Source organism: Mixophyes fleayi, chromosome 3 (assembly GCF_038048845.1).
Source record: "Mixophyes fleayi isolate aMixFle1 chromosome 3, aMixFle1.hap1, whole genome shotgun sequence".
Lineage (NCBI taxonomy): Eukaryota > Metazoa > Chordata > Amphibia > Anura > Limnodynastidae > Mixophyes > Mixophyes fleayi.
The window spans coordinates 233,256,386-233,268,641 of NC_134404.1; positions in this window are offsets into that span (position 1 = coordinate 233,256,386).

Sequence of the window (12,256 nt, forward strand, 5' to 3'; positions counted from 1 at the left end):
GAACTGTTGTTCTATTTATTATCTCTAACAAGTACAGCCTCCTCCTGTCGCCAGAAATTAAAAGGTCAAACATCTTACAATCCCCTTACCTATTTTTCTCTCTATCTGCTTCTATTAGCCGATGATATATCACCTAATCCAGGTCCCCCACACTCCTCACACACACACACACACACACACACACACACACACATACATCAGAACACTACCACTCTATAGCAAACCTCAAACACATCACATGTCTCCAAAACAAATTAGCAGTGGGATTCCAAATCCTCCAATGAACTGGAGATGCAATGTGGATACATTTTAAAATACATTTATTAAAACAAATTACATATTAAGACATAAGTATTACTCTGTATGCATATACAACCAACAATATCCATCCAAAGGGAGTGTCAATATTAGGTGCACCTATAATAATATAAATCTAGTTGAATGATATCTCCAAATATGGTGGTTTAGGTTGAGATGATCCTATAACTTGATTAAAGCTCACTTGGTTAGACTCAGTACAGTCACACAATATATGTATGATTTATGTAAATAGCCAAGGTAAAGAGACGATCCGTTGATTTTATATCTCAGTTGGACATGGCCAGAGTAGAGTGGAATAGAGAGAATTTGTCTCATAGATAGTACAGTCTAAAATCGGAAAGCTCCCTCCGTATGCTTGTAAAGCGGATAATCATATATTTAAATACAGTCTGTTATTAATGCACTTGCTTACCCGAGATAGAAGTCTCTGCTGGAGCACCCGATCCAGATTCCTCTGTGTTACGCATGCATGCTCGGAGTAACGGTGTCAATCATCCCCCGAGGCAGGGTTGTCGGGATCTTAGTTCCTCTCTAAATAGGTAAGTATGACCTTCTGTATGATCCGATAAGCAACCAGTGCTGTGGAGATTTCCTCCTCTACCGAACGGTAGAACTTGTGGTCTCCAAAAGTGAGACCTGTTAGGGGAGTGGTTCCGTATAACCTTGGTTTAAGTATTAGTAGAGCTCAGATAGGAAAGTAGCATACGAGTATAATATTCCAAGTGTAAACAACACCCAACTGACGCGTTTTGTTGTATAATACAACTTCCTCAGAGATGGTGTTCACTATAACATTCACATCTTATATATAAAAGCCTAATTGATTCAATCACATTCACCTGATTCTTCCACATTGCAAAAAACCAGTTTACCACATAGAAAAAACATCACTGACTCGCAGCGCGAATTTCTATATGGCTAAAAACACCAAATGTTACATTTGTCAAAGACTTATCATCTCTTTGAACTCAGTGCCTTAATGCAATATATCAAACCAGATCATCATGCTTCTATCTATATATTTCTTATGTAGTAATAACCAATAATGACACAGAATTCTTAAACATTAACATATTAATTACATCATTCCGAAATGCCTATTACGATCTGTTAACCTCATCTGTACTGGACAGGAAACATTACGGGCGCTAAGTGGCATATTTAGAATCTTCAAGCAACATCATTGCTAGCACTCTGAGCCTGCGTTCATCGTATCATAGTAGCCATTGGACTTGCCACTTTGACATGCACAGACAGCGAATAACAACAATAGATACACCATTAGTTGTGGGCAATACCTAATATCACCACCAATCAATGATCTTAGCCAGTAAATAATCTTAACTGTTTTTCATTGATTCTCCTGCGGACCAACTTCAGCAGGGGACAGAGCGTTTATACTATAATATACTTCCTTATAGATCTAGACACATATAGTACACATTAGAAGTAAACTTCAAATCCAAGTATCTTTCTAACACTGTATATATTAGTAACAGACTTATCGGACACATATGTATATTGTTCGTATTCATATTGATCCTCTATATAATAAATATGTTACATATACATGTATATATAAATATATGAGGGCATAGTGTTAGAGAACTTATCCTCTTATCTTCAATCTATCGGCTTTTCAATTAACAATCGAATCTATAGTAAGATTTTATTTATCTTCAGCTATTTATGTACCGGCAAAAAAGGAGAGAGGAGGAGGGAAAAAAGGGGGGGGGGGGGGAGAGAAGGGAAGGATAGAGATCTTTTGAGCTTATGGAATCTGTATAAAAGTGTATAAAAAATTGAATTCATCTTTCTGAATTACCCCTTCATTAAATGCCTTATTCAAAAGATCTCTAAGTTCTAGTTGATTTAGCACACTTGGATTATTTTTTAATTTCCGATAGGATCGACTGTTCTCCAATTGTCTATAGGCTTCCTTCCTATAGTCTGTCAAGTAACAATCACCATCTGAGGTTTACATACAAGTACCATGAAACCAAGATGGAATTTTTAGATTTGTCCCTGGAGATTATCAATGGTGAGATATCTACTTCCACATTTTTTAAAAAAGTGGATTGTAATAACTATTTACATTTTTCAAGTGCTCATCATTCAAAATGGAAGAAGAATATCCCGAAAGGGCAGTTTATACGTTTGCGTCGTAACTGTTCAGACGAAGCAGTTTTTTTGCAACAAGCAGAGATTATGTCGAGGAATTTTCTCGACCGTGGTTACCCCTCATCTTTAGTTAATCAAGCACGTGAAGAGGTCTCTAAAATAGATAGATTATCGATACTGACTTGCAATAAAACAGATATAGTTGAGACTGAGTCTCTAGATCCACAGACTGATCAGAACCCATGTGAACAAATAAATAGAAAAAAAACATAATACAAGTTTAGAATGGGCCTTTATTTCAAAGTATAACAAAGCTTCCTCCAAAATTCAACAAATTATTGGTTACAATTATCCCATCCTAAAGCAAGATCCAGTACTAAAATCACTCCTACCTAAAACCCCTATAGTGGTTTTTAAAAAAGCTAGTAATCTGAAAAATCTACTAGCCCCCAGCTTCTTAAAACAATATAGCAGTAATGAAAAACCACAACATAAAAATAAAAATAAAAATCTAAAGGAAAAAGGGGTGAGTAATATGATCCAACCAGGTGGGGTAGACACGAATTGGATTCCCCCTATTCCAAATGGGACTTTTAGGTGTGGAGGATTGCAATGTATTAAATGTAAACATATTTGTAATAGAACCCTCTGTGTGGAATCTAAAGAAAGTGGAAAGAAAATAAATGTACGGGGGTTCATTAATTGCAACTCTATTTTTGTTATTTATTTATTAAAATGTAGCTGCAATTTATATTACGTGGGACGTACCACGGGAAAATTAAAAATAAGATTTAATGAGCACAGGAGGAATGTTATGAAAATCTCCACAGCACTGGTTGCTTATCGGATCATACGGAAGCTCATACTTACCTATTTAGAGAGTAACTAAGATCCCGACAACCCTGCCTCGGTGGATGATTGACACCATTACTCCGAGCATGCATGCGTAACACAGAGGAATCCGGATCGGGTGCTCCAGCAGAGACTTCTATCTCGGGTAAGCAAGTGCATCAATACGGACTGTATTTAAATATATGATTATCCGCTTTACAAGCATACGGAGGGAGCTTTCCGATTTTAGACTGTACTATCTATGAGACAAATTCTCTCTATTCCACTCTACTCTGGCCATGTCCAACTGAGATATAAAATCAACGGATCGTCTCTTTACCTTGGCTATTTACATAAATCATACATATATTGTGTGACTGTACTGAGTCTAACCAAGTGAGCTTTAATCAAGTTATAGGATCATCTCAACCTAAACCACCATATTTGGAGATATCATTCAACTAGATTTATATTATTATAGGTGCACCTAATATTGACACTCCCTTTGGATGGATATTGTTGGTTGTATATGCATACAGAGTAATACTTATGTCTTAATATGTAATTTGTTTTAATAAATGTATTTTAAAATGTATCCACATTGCATCTCCAGTTCATTGGAGGATTTGGAATCCCACTGCTAATTTGTTTTTGAGACATGTGATGTGTTTGAGGTTTGCTATAGAGTGGTAGTGTTCTGATGTATGTGTGTGTGTGTGTGTGTGTGTGTGTGTGTGTGTGTGTGTGTGTGTGTGTGTGTGTGAGAGGAGTGTGGGGGACCTGGATTAGGTGATATATCATCGGCTAATAGAAGCAGATAGAGAGAAAAATAGGTAAGGGGATTGTAAGATGTTTGACCTTTTAATTTCTGGCGACAGGAGGAGGCTGTACTTGTTAGAGATAATAAATAGAACAACAGTTCATGGGTGTTAGCTAGAGGTGAGTGGAGTAATGAAGGTGCAATGTGGACAAATGTTTGTGTTGTTGGAGGGGTGAAAAATGATACAGTCCTAAATATAATGCCATGGAAGGAGACTAAGAAAAGCAATTTGATAAACATTGTTCAAGAGTGATGCCAAAAAGTTAGGGGATTTAAAAAAATTACCTATTTGCAGTGTTCCGTGTAGATAGACATGTAATGCAGAAATAGTCTGTGGCAGATGTAGCTTATTCCTGGAAGTAATCAAATGTAGTTCAATGTTTGTCCAACTATCTTGTCTAAGTGTGCGTTTTCATACATTTTGTGAGAAAACTCAGTGCAGAAAACACACATATGTCTCACCCCACATACGTCACCCCATAGACTGAAGCTAATATGTAGTCAGGCTAATTTAGGAATACACTACAGCTGTACTAATTGATCAGCTAATCAAAGGAAAAGAAAAACATTTGTTGAATAGACTAGAGGAGGCCAGAAACCTATCATAAATTAGTCATCAATAAAAGACTCGGCCAACATAAGTTAGAACAATAGATAACAAATTCCTATTACATATTTTTTAAACACACAGTTGCAGGGATGAGATACACAAATTCAGAATAGCAAGGATAGCCTGACTTGAAAACTTGATAAAGATTAGATTGTCCGATCCGATTGGTGAAGGTTGAAAACATGTTTGTTTTATATGAGATTGATTCAGAATACAAGCAGTTTCAACTGTCCTTACAAAGAACACTGTACTCAACTGACAGGACAGCCTTCAATAGTGATAGCCTACCATTTCAATGGGAGACCCTCAGATATATATATATATATATATATATATATATATATATATATATATATATATATATGATCACATCAAAGAAATTTGTATATACAATAAAAATATGTTTGAGTGAAATAAATATATCTAAAGTTCCTACGTAGACAGGAGTAAAACAATGCAGGGTCAGTGTCTCAGTATAGATAAGATGTTACCCAGTGGTCAGTTTACACTTTTAAGAGTTGATGTTGGTACAAGAGGACAGAAAGGGCTAGATTTACTAAACTGCGGGTTTGAAAAAGTGGAGGTATTGCCTATAGCAACCAGATTGTAGTTATCATTTATCTAATGCTTTCTACAAAATGACAGCTAGAATCTGATTGGTTGCTATAGGCAACATCTCCACTTTTTCAAACCCGCAGTTTAGAAAATATACTCCAAAATGTCTGGATAGGTCCGAACTTCTAAGGGAAGCACTGAAACACACTATATAGCATCTAGATACTGAAATAGTTAACAGTTAGATGTTTTTGTTCAAAGGAATGTCAGATGAAATTAAGCAGTTTATGATTATAAAAAATCATACTTAGCTGGTATAGCCTTAAAACTGATTCTGGTACTGAACCCAAGGTCTAATGACATGCATAGATAATGCATATGTTTATTAGATATATTACTAGAAATACGTTGAAATATTATTATGCCCATATCTAATGTATTTTCTCTAGTTTGCTTAGCCTTGAGATATGTACTTTTCTATTTGTTGGCATAATGTCATATATTATGCACTTGCCTTATTGTGATATGTCTACATAATCTGAACTTCAAAACTGATGTCTTTGATTAAATCAGAGCTTTTGCAATATAAGACCTGTGTGTATTTCACTGACTCTTCGGCTGGCCGTATTAATCTAATAAACCTTATCTGATCACTGACCACTCAAGAAATATCGCTAACTTCTTTGGAGGCCCCAGCGAGATACCCATAACATCCAACGGTCCTGATGCCGATCCGTTGTTCGACAGAATCCAACACCGTGGTGAGTAGAACTTTGTCTAATCTGTACATTTTCTGCCCTTCTGTGTCCAGCGATCAGTCAGTACTGTGGGAAGTATCGGGTAATCGTGAGTCTCAGTGATTAGTAACTTTTTACTGTGCTTATTATTGTTATTAGGCTATGATTGAGTGAATGACTGAACAATAAGTTGAATTTTGGATTGTTACATGTTTGTCTGTCCTCATAAGTTCTAGTCATATATGTGAGACTAATTTTAAGTGGATAGAAATAGATAGCACTGAAGGATTTTTTTGTTGCTAGCTGCCCTAATAATACTATTTGCAGTAGTCCAAGCATATTGAATAGAATTGAGAGCAAGAAAGGGACACATAGCACCTAGGTTCTTTTTATAGATAGTGAGATTTAAAGACGTCATTACCTGTCAGAATTGTATTTGTGGAGCAATCTTAGTTCAGAATATATGGTCAGAAAGGTATTTATACCACATCGGTGAACTTGATATTGCAATAAGAAAATCATATGTAATAGGCACAGATATTTATGTTTATTTGCTGTCACTTTGTGCCACTAGAAAAACGGATTTGGGCAGAAAGTGAGAGGAAATATTACAAGAGACTAACTTCCTGGCAGATTGTACACTGTAAACACTGTTCCATGAGTTGCAGATTTGTCTATGCACAGTTTTTTGGAAAAACGCTAAGACTCTATAAACTTTTTAATTGAATTTTGACGCATACCAAATAGGGTCTGTTGTTTTTATACTACTTTGCTGTTATTATATACCACTGAAAAAGGATGGAGGAGGTGGATAGATATATTGACAGAAGTTAAATTGTCAGCTCACAGTATAATTTTAGAGAACTCCTTAGATCCCGGATTTTGATATAATAAGAGGTTATTGACTATGAGTATACAGATAGCCATCCCTCAGATAAGAACCCCTCAGAGTGCAATGGATAAATTATTTAAAAGGGCAGGACTCCCCTTCAGGAGGGGCAATGGATCCAGATAAATTAAGAGATATGAGAAAGAGTCACCTAAAATATACACGGGACAAAGACCTTGAAACAGACATATCATGGCATGAATTGGCATATAGATTGGTGTATGAGTTAGAAATAGAGAAAATAAAAGGAACAAATGTGCAATATGGACCTTGTAACAGAGGAACGGTTACAACTCAGATTCTTACTGACATTTTTAGCAGAGAAAGGGTATAAAAGCATCCAAAGACAAATTACAGTTAATCCAGCGATCCAAATGCAATTTCTAGGATATTGTATATCTGCTAGGACTAAGCATATTATACAAGAAAGATTTGTATTCTGTCCAGATGACCTGGTATGCTAGGATCCTTGCATACAGATGGCTTCATTCTGTGTATAGAATGTGATTTAGTGGGAGACATTGCAGACAATTTTAATGACGCAGATGAATGGAACTCAAAAGTGAGTGAGGTGTGAAAAATTGAATGTTCCATTCCTTTTTCTGTGTGAGGATTTTAGTGTGTTGAGGAAGGAAGGGGGGATACAGTTGCTGCAGGGAATGGAATTTCTCCCTCTAACTGATATCACTGTGAAAGAAATCTTACAAGAAGGATAATCTTTGTTATCTGCTTTTTCATTTTATAAATGTATATGCAGGAAGATGTAATTCATTACCTTCTAAAGTTGATTGAGTATAATTTTAATACATTTTTGGATATCAACATGAAGTTATTTCACAGAGTAGCGAGACTTGTTTAGCAAGTGAATACATTTGTATTTTCGATGGGGAAAACATAGAATCCAAAGGGATTATGTTGGGAAAATTTATTTGAACCCTTGTGAATGATTTAGTGTAGATACAGAGTGAGGTCTCTAACGAGGGTACACTGGTTTGTGAGAGGAGCAGTATTGCTTTCGAAATGACTGAATGCTTGGGAAGTGTGTAGGTGGTTGTTCGTGACTAAATGATTTAAGAATAGGAAAAAAAAATGGGGTCTTTCAAAGGGGCTGTACTAAGTGATGATGAAATACACACCCAGTTCACATTAGTCTTACATTCAATGCAATAAATGTTCACTGGTTTCCTGATAATGGTGTAAAGGAGTGGTATAAAATACATTGATACTGAACAGCATGTCACACACTTCAAAGTATAATGAACATGCAATAGCACACACACTGAATGGGGAATTGTTTAATACCAGAGCTGTCAAAGTAGTAAAGTCAGCAGTAGAAAAAGGATAAAAGGAACAAAAATGTGAAATAATGATAGTTACCGTAATCCCTAATGAGTGAATGATAATCGCTATGCAAAAAGTTTGTTCTTTAAATGAGGTCTCCAGCTGACAACAGGGAGAATGTGAACCAGGCCACACAGGTTTGTGGCGCAGTAATGATGGTAAGCTTGTTGCACCCAAAAAGTTTGTACCCTGTTTTGGCACAGCTTAGGCATGGTTTAACACACTTATGAAAGACTGCTATGGCTCAACTGATTAAAGTATATTGGTATGGGTATTGGTATCCGGGATATTTTAAACTAGCTGCAAAATTCTGCTAGCTGTTTAACCTGTTTACAGGCAAATCTTGGATGAGCTGTTCCCACAGAACCAACACACCTCTCAGCTACAGAGGAACCCTTCCAGGTAATCCAGACTGATTTTATTGAACTCTTAATAAGTAGAAGGTTGCAATATGTTTTGGTTAGAGTGTGTAAACAGCCTCAGCAAACATAAGTAGACACTAGAAATATTTAAATCATATAGACTCTGCTGAGTAATGACTACTGTGTTTTAGAAAAAAAGACTTAAGACTTTAAGGGCTATTATACGTGTTACTTTTCTAACACTCCCAGATTATATCAAGCCCAAACCAGACACCTGTCAGCTGCAATGCTTACAAAGTATGAAGTAGCATTAGTTACACCTTCCAACATCAACATCAAAGATAAACAATTTTGAACCCAGTGACATTGCTGTCATTGGGTCCAAAAGAGAGGAAAACTGAGATAGGAGGATAGGATGTTGTTAAACAGGGAGAAATTGAAGAGGAGGATATAAATGACACTCAATTTTTCATGTAATTCTTTTCATGCTGTCTGTATTCGTTCGCTATTTGCTGCTCTGCAGTTACCTAGGTAGGTGGCTGTGGTGAAGGTGAGGGCACACACCCTAAGAAAACCTTTAGAGGTTAAGGCAAATACACTTTCAGAACAGTCAGCCAAAGAGGCAGCCTTAAAGTTCTGTGCAATTAATGTACTGACTGTGACAGTTGAGACATTTGATTTTGACATACTGAAACATGCAGAAACAGGAATCTGTAAAAGAGGAAACAGATAGGGTACGGGCATTAGCTCATTGCTGCTGCCTGCCTTATTCACACTACCAAGTAATGGCCTAAATCTTGCATGGAAAAATGAATGTTTCAAGGGAGATATTGGTAAACAACTTAGACAAGTACTGGATTGCACCAGGCTTCACCCAGGCAGCACAAGATTAGACTTCAAGCTGTACTATATATGCTTTGCATAATCCTGGCAAAACTGTCCCAGTGCCTGCTAAAACCATGCCCTTAGCTCAGTGGTTCCCAAACTTTTGCAGTTTCGCGGCACCCTTAGAGTCTCCATAATTTTTAGTAATGGACACTCCCAGTTATCTAATGGAGTGAGTGCACCATTGGAATTTAAAATAGAGCTGCCATTCCCTGGTCGTACGAAGGATATGGAGTATCATAGTCTCAGGCTTAGTGTCGTTGATTTTTAATCCCATAAGTGTGACAATTCTGACAAGAGATTTGGAAGGGGAATTGCGGGGTTATTTAGGGACAGTAGTACTTCATCAGCAAGCAAAGATATCTTTTATTGGTTAGCCTAAATGTGGATAGCATTTATGTTGAAGTTAAGGCTGCTTTTGGCCACAAGGGACAGAGGGCGAAGATAATGACATCCCTGACGGTTGCCGTTGTTCAAGTGAATATGTGCGGAGACCTGGCTGTTAGTCATAACCCGCAAGGTGAGGTTCGCATACAGGGCTCAGATAGCTTGTTCAAAGCATCCCCGAAAACCAAATGTTTGTATTGTGGAGGTCAGGTAGGACCATGAAACCCTGTCAAACTCTTTCTCCACATCTAGGGCTAGTATGATGGAGGGGGGCTTTTTAGTCTTTATTTGGTGGATTAGGCTGATCGCTCTGCGAGTGTTGTCAGAGGCTTGTCTGTTGGGGATAAAGCCCACTCTGTTCATTCATCAGGCTCAGTACCAAGGGATTGGCGAATAGCAGATGTGGTGCCGTTGTTTAAAAAGGGGACGAGATCACAACCAGAGAATTATAGACCTGTAAGCCTGACATCAATAGTGGGGAAACTACTGGAAGGTATTTTAAGGGACAGTATTCAGGATTACTTGGTACGCAATAAAATTATTAGTGGGAATCAACATGGATTTGTAAGGGATAGGTCATGTCAAACTAATCTAATTAGTTTCTACGAGGAAGTTAGTGGGAACTTAGACCAGGGCAGGACAGTAGATGTGGTCTACTTAGATTTTGCAAAGGCCTTTGATACAGTGCCACACAAGAGGTTGGTTTACAAAATAAGGGAACTGGGTCTAGGAATCAAAATTTGTACTTGGATCGAAAACTGGTTAGAGAATAGGGAACAGAGAGTTGTGATAAATGGAACATTTTCTAATTGGTCAAAAGTCTTAAGTGGAGTACCTCAAGGTTCCGTGCTGGGACCACTCCTTTTTAATATATTTATTAATGACCTTGGTGATGGTTTAGAGAGTAAAGTTTGTATTTTTGCAGATGACACTAAACTCTGTAAGGTAATAAAATCAGAGCAAGATGTAGCTTCTCTACAGAGGGACTTAAATAAACTGGAGGATTGGGCGGCCAAATGGAATATGAGGTTTAACACAGATAAATGTAAGGTTATGCATTCAGGCATCAAAAAAAAAGAACGCAATCTATAAATTAAATGGAATTAATTTAGGAGAATCTATAATGGAAAAGGATTTGGGAGTGCTCGTAGACAGTAGACTTAGCAATAGTGCTCAATGTCAAGCAGCAGCTGCAAGGGCAAACAAAGTATTGGCATGCATAAAATGGGGCATAGATGCAAGGGAAGACAGTGTAATTTTGCCACTGTATAAATCGTTGGTAAGACCTCATCTTGAATATGCAGTACAGTTCTATGCACCACTCTATAAAAAAGATAATTTGGAACTAGAAAGGGATCAGAGAAGGGCGACAAAATTAATAAAGGGTATGGAGTCATTAAGTTATGAGGAAAGGTTAGCCAGTTTAGGCATGTTTACTTTAGAAAAGAGGCGTCTAAGGGGAGATATGATTACTATGTACAAATACATTAGGGGTCAATACGGAGAGCTTTCATGGGAACTTTTTACCCCAAGGACCATACACAGGACACGTGGTCATCCCCTAAGGTTAGAGGAGAGGAAATTTCACAACCAGCAAAGGAAGGGGTTCTTCACAGTAAGGGCAGTCAAGATATGGAATTCATTGCCAGGGAAGGTTGTGATGGCAGATTCAATAGATATGTTTAAGAAAGGGTTAGACAAATTTTTAGCGGAAAGGTGTATCCAGGGATATGACCGTTAATTTAAAATAAAGGATAGTAGTGGAAATAGGGTAAAAATTGGATTGCAATATTGAGTCTGGGGGGATTTTCAAAATTGAAACAGATTGGTGGTTGCTTACTCTGGATTAATTTCAAATATAAGTGCAGGATCGCAGGAGATCCAAAATAGGTTGAACTTGATGGACTGGTGTCTTTTTTCAACCTCATCAACTATGTTACTATGTTACTATGTTACTATGTATTTGCCTAAAGTTTGGTAAAGAGCTTAATGTCGGTATTGAGAAGTAAGATAGATTGAAAGTTGGTGCAAAGGGTATGGTCTTTGTCAGGCTTAGTAATGACAATTATTGTGGAAGGTAGAGTCTAGGTGGAAAGTGTCACTGAGCAGCATGAACTTGAAGAGCTGTGGGAGTTTGAGGATGAGTTTGGGGGCAAAGGTGTTATAATAGGACATAGGCAAAACATCAGGTCCAGGAGCTTTGGAAGGCTTCTGGGAGCTGAGAGCAAGTTTCACTTCCTTCTCATAAACGACCAACAAGATTTATTACAAAATTTGAGGTAAGTGTTGGTGTCAAGGTGGTATGAGACGGCATTATCTGGATGGAGGAGCTTATAAAGAGCCTTGTGGTAGCTGTTATTTATGACCCGAGGGTCATAAGACAATGAGACCTTGTGC